The sequence below is a fragment of the Arachis hypogaea genome, chromosome 20 (genome assembly GCF_003086295.3).
Source record: "Arachis hypogaea cultivar Tifrunner chromosome 20, arahy.Tifrunner.gnm2.J5K5, whole genome shotgun sequence".
Taxonomy (NCBI): Eukaryota; Viridiplantae; Streptophyta; class Magnoliopsida; order Fabales; family Fabaceae; genus Arachis; species Arachis hypogaea.
In genome coordinates, this window is record NC_092055.1 from 115,718,620 (window position 1) to 115,724,276 (window position 5,657).

Sequence of the window (5,657 nt, forward strand, 5' to 3'; positions counted from 1 at the left end):
CTGGTCTGAATTCTTTCCTTTTAATGTGCTTGTCACGGACAGCCTTCATTTTCTCCTTGTAACGCCTGGAGTTGTCATATACTTCTAGGCGGAGGTTCTCTAGTTCTGCTAGTTGTAGCTTTCTTTCAGCACCAGCTTTTGTAAGATTAATGTTGCACTCTCTTACAGCCCAGAAATCCTTGTGTTCCACCTCTACGGGGAGGTGACAAGCCTTTCCGTATACCAAGCAGAAGGGGCTCATCCCAATGGGTGTCTTGTATGCTGTTCTATATGCCAAGAGTGCGTCTTGTAGCCTGGCACTCCAGTCCTTCCTACGAGGTTTTACTATCTTCTCCAGAATACGTTTAATCTCTCTGTTAGAGACTTCTGCTTGCCCATTGGTTTGGGGATGATAAGCTGTTGCTACTTTGTGAATTATACCATGCTTTTTCAGTAATCCTTTTAGTCTCCTGTTACAAAAATGGGTGCCTTGATCGCTCACGATTGCTTGTGGTGATCCAAAGCGACAGATAATATGGTTTCTAACAAAGAAAACAACAGTGTTAGCATCATCAGTACGGGTAGGAATTTCTTTCACCCACTTAGAAACATAATCCACGGCTAATAGTATATAAAAATAACCATTAGAATTTGGAAACGGACCCATGAAGTCAATGCCCCAAACATAAAAAATTTCACAGAAAAGCATAAGCTGTTGAGGCATCTCATCCCTCTTGGATATATTACCAAACCTTTGGCATGGGGAACAAGATTTACAAAATTCAGCAGCATCTTTAAAAAGAGTAGGCCACCAGAATCCACAGTCTAGAATTTTTCTAGCTGTTCTTTGAGGGCCAAAATGTCCTCCACTCTCAGATGAGTGGCAAGCCTCTAAAATGGACTGAAATTCTGATTAAGGCACATACTGTCTAATTACCTGGTCAGCACCACACCTCCATAAATATGGATCGTCCCATATATAATATTTGGACTCGCTTTTCAGCTTGTCTCTCTGGTGCTTAGTAAAATTTGGAGGAAAAGTGTGGCTAACTAGATAATTAGCTACAGGTGCATACCAAAGAACTACTTCGGATACTGCTTGTAAGCTATCAAATGGGAAATTATCATTTATAGGAGTGGAGTCACCCTTAATATGCTCAAGGCGACTCAGGTGGTCTGCCACTAAATTTTGGTTACCACTCTTTTCCTTAATTTCTAAATCAAATTCTTGTAGCAGCAGTATCTAACGTATTAACCTTGGTATGGACTCTTTTTTAGCTAATAAATATTCTAGAGCTGCATGGTCTGAGTACACTATTACCTTAGTACCAAGTAAATAGGCTCAGAATTTATCCAGAGCAAAAATAATAGCAAGAAGCTCTTTTTCAGTAGTAGTGTAATTAGACTGAGCAGCATCTAGAGTCTTAGATGCATACGCAATTACAAAAGGGTCCTTACCTTCACGCTGAGCCAGCGCCGCTCCTACTGCATGGTTGGAAGCATCACATATAACTTCAAATGGCTGGCTCCAGTCTGGTCCTCTCACAATTGGAGCTTGAGTTAGGGCGGTCTTCAGCTTATTAAACGCTTGCATATAGCTTTCACTGAACTCGAACTCAATTTCTTTCTGCAGCAATCTGGATAAAGGTAATGCTACCTTACTGAAGTCCTTAATGAATCTCCTGTAAAAAACTGCGTGGCCAAGGAACGAATGGACTTCCCTTACGGAGGAGGGGTAAGGTAAACTAGAAATAACGTCCACCTTTGCTGGATCTACAGAAATGCCAGTATTAGACACAATATGTCCTAGTACAATTCAAACATCTGTCTAACACTCTAGATAAACTATCCAAGCAAAGGCTAAATGAATCACCATATATGCTAAAATCATCCATAAAAACTTCCATACAGTTCTCAATAAGATCAGAGAAAAGACTCATCATGCATCTTTGGAAAGTAGCAGGTGCATTGGATAAGCCAAAGGGCATTCTCTTATAAGCATAAGTCCCAAAAGGACATGTAAAAGTAGTCTTTTCCTGATCTTCAGGAGCTATATGAATTTGAAAATATCCTGTATAACCATCTAAAAAACAATAATGAGATTTACCTGACAGGCGATCAAGCATCTGATCAATGAATGGCAAGGGGTAATGATCCTTGCGAGTGGCTTGATTGAGACGCCTATAGTCAATGCAAACTCTCCATGAATTCTGCACTCTAGTTGTCAAGAGCTCTCTGTGCTCATTTCTTATTGTTGTGACTCCAGACTTCTTGGGCACCACTTGTACTGGACTGACCCATTCACTGTCTGAGATGGGGTAAATGATATCTGCTTCAAGTAGTCTGGTTACTTCTTTCTTGACAACTTCTAAGATGGTGGGATTCAATCTTCTCTGAGGTTGACGGATAGGCTTTGCTCCTTCTTCTAAGAATATTCTGTGTTAACAAACTTGAGGACTAATGCCTACTATATCCGCTAAGCTCCATCCAATTACTTTTTTATGTTTTCTCAGCACACTGAGTAGTTGTTCTTCCTGTTGAGAAGTGAGTTCCTTTGCAATGATGCTTGGGAACTTCTGTTTGTCCTCAAGGTAAGCATACTTGAGGTGTGGAGGAAGGGGCTTTAATTCTAATTTCTGCTCATAGCTAGGCTCTGGATCATCCGGGACTAGTGATAATGGTAAAGTCTTCTCATTGTTTTCAGAAAGTGTCTCCACACTTGGACCTTGCTCCATGTACTTCTCTTCTAATTCTTCCTGGTGAACTTCAGCTACAGTTTCATCAATAATGTTGCATTGGAAGATAGAATGATCTTCTGGAGGATGCTTCATAGCTTCGTTTAAACTAAAACTCACTGTTCTGCCATCTATCTCAAAGGAGTAAGTTCCTGAGAATGCATCCAGCTTGAACTTTGAAGTCTTCAGGAATGGTCTTCCAAGCAGGATTGATGATGGTCTTCCTGAGTCATTAGGGGGAATTTTTAGGATATAGAAATCAATGGGAAATGTAAGCCCCTTAATGCTCACTAGTACATCTTCAGCAATTCCAACTACTGTAATAATGCTTTTATCTGCTAACACAAAACGAGCTGCCGACCTTTTTAAGGGAGGGAGCCTCAAGGTATCATATATAGACAAAGGCATTATATTAACACATGCTCCTAAATCACACATATAGTCAGAAAATATCACACCTTCAATGGTACAATTAACCATACATGGACCTGGATCACTACATTTTTCAGGTATATTTTCCATTAAAGTAGATATAGAACTACCTAAAGGAATAGTTTCTAATTCATTAATTTTATCTTTATGTATGCACAAATCCTTTAGAAACTTTGTGTATTTAGGTACCTGTTGAATAACATAAAAAAGGAGAACAGTTACCTCGACCTTTTTGAATATTTCTACCATTTTTGGGTCAAGTTCCATCTGCTTTCTAGGTTTCCTTGCAAGTTGTGGAAATGGGATAGGAGGGGCGCGATTTGTAGCTTCAGCATCCCTTGGTGCTTCATTCTGTGGTTGAGCTTCTTCTTCAACTATGTCTTGTATGTCAGCTTCTTCCACTTTCATTACATCCTCTGCTGGCACGTTTTCTGGTGGATTTGGCTCCTCATGGTTCCTCTCCTACAGTGTGATTCCGGACCTTAGAGTGATGGCATTGATGCCACCCTTGGGATTAGGCAGTAGTTGAGAAGGAATTCCATTAGAGCTTGTAGGTTGATGTGTGGAATTAAGTGAGGAATCCATCCGGAAGACGAGAGCTTGTAAAGTGGCAGTTAAGCCATTCAGACTAGAGTTCAGCTGAGCATGCATGTCTTGTTGTCCTTGTGCAAGAGAATGGAGCATCTCATCATTTGATGAGGAATTAGAATAAGCAGTCTGAGAAACTTGTTGTTGGGTTTGCTGGGGTCCTTGTGATTGTCTTAGATGAGGTGCTCTGTAAGGTTGGTTCTGATTCTGTTGTCTGTTGTTATTATTGTTATTCCACCTCTGGTTTCCATTGTTGTCTCTACCTCCTCTATTAAAGTTATCCCTCCAGCCATGGTTAGAATTATCTCTCCAGCCTTGGTTGGAGTTGTCTTTCCATCCATGGTTATTGTTGCCACCTTGGTTGTAGTTGCCACTTTGTTGATTGTATCCTTGATTCGGGCGGTCATAGAAGTTGTGAGTGGCTGCCACAGTGTTGTCTTATTGGAGCTGTGGGCATTCATCAGTATAATGACTATAATCATCACAGATCCTGCATACTCTTTGTGGAACTAACTGTTGGCTCTGTTGTGGTGAAGGCTGAGCTTGTTGTGCTTGTTGTTGATTCAACTGCATCTGCTTCAGTAGGTTGGTCATTTCACATATACTCTGGGTGAGAGCAGTAGTTTCTTTGCTAGTGGAAATCTCTGCAACAGCTTTGGGATTGCGCCTCTGTCTGTGGTTCCTAGTGGACTTAGCTAAGTCGCTGATCAGCTGCCATGCTTCATCTGCAGTTTTGTACTTTTTCAGAGAACCATTACTGGTACCTTCCAGTGTAGTCTTATCCTGGGGGTTCATGCCTTGAGTGAAGTAGCTGATCAATACTAGTTTACCAATCATGTGATGGGGACATGCGCCCAAGAGATTGTTGAAGCGCTCCCAATATTCATAGAGAGTCTCTGATTCACCTTGAACAATGCAGGAGATCTCTTTTTCAGTCTATCTATGACTTCAGTTGGGAAGTATTTTTCCAAAAATTCTCTCCTGAGTGTATCCCAGTTGGTAACAGTTACTTTAGGTTGGGAGTAGTACCACTCCCTTGCCTTTCCCTCAAGAGAAAATGGGAAAGCGGTTAATAGAATGGAAGTTTCATCTGCACCATGATGCCTAACAGTAGAACAGGCTGTTTGGAAATTCCTAAGGTGCTTGATAGGCTCTTGAGCAGGTAAGCCATGAAACTTGGGCATCAAGTTTATCAGTGCGGTTTTTAGTTCAAAATCTGCAGCTGCAGTCGGGTGATGCACTTGATACGGCTGCAGTGTAAAATCTGGGGTTCCTGCCTCTTGGAGAGTAATCCTCCTAGGTGTTGTCATGTTTTCTGCACGTAAATCAACTGGATCAGTAGTAAATGAGCTTGTCTCACTCTCAGATGGCGGTTCAGATTCGCCCTCAGATGAGACTGGTAAATTGATAATAACCACTTCACCACCCTCGAAGGCTAACCGACGTCGAGTTCGTCTAATAGTGAAAGAGTTCTTTCAATTTCAGGATCAAATGGGACTAAACTTGGATCAGGCAATGAACGCGTCATTCAATGAGAAAGACATGTAGCTCATGGTAACAGAAATAAAAATAAAATATGCAAATAAAAATAAAATATATACACTAATTAATAATTTAGCACACTATTGCAACTCCCCGGCAACGGCGCTCTTTTTGAAGAAAGAAACTCTCGTGCGATCTAGAATTTTCACAAATAAATTCACGTTGTAAGTATAGCTTCTAGACCGACAAGAATTCCTTTCGTACAAAAGTTTTGGTTGTCACAAGTAACAAAACCCAATAAAATTTATAACCAAAGTATTTAAACCTCGGGTCGTCTCTCAAGGAATTGCAGGGAGGTATGATTTATTATTGGTTATGTAAAAAGATATGTTTTTGGGTTTTTTTAAAATAAGAAACAAGTAATTTAAATGACAAGAAAAA

At 40.6% G+C, this 5,657-nt stretch overlaps 1 non-coding gene across 1 annotated transcript; it reads left to right on the plus strand.

The window, feature by feature from the left end:
* Positions 1 to 4,565: 4,565 nt before the first annotated feature.
* On the plus strand, positions 4,566 to 4,672 carry LOC112788361 (small nucleolar RNA R71). The gene has a single exon (XR_003195728.1). It is a non-coding gene; the product is annotated as a small nucleolar RNA R71 (small nucleolar RNA).
* The last annotated feature ends 985 nt before the right edge of the window (positions 4,673 to 5,657 follow it).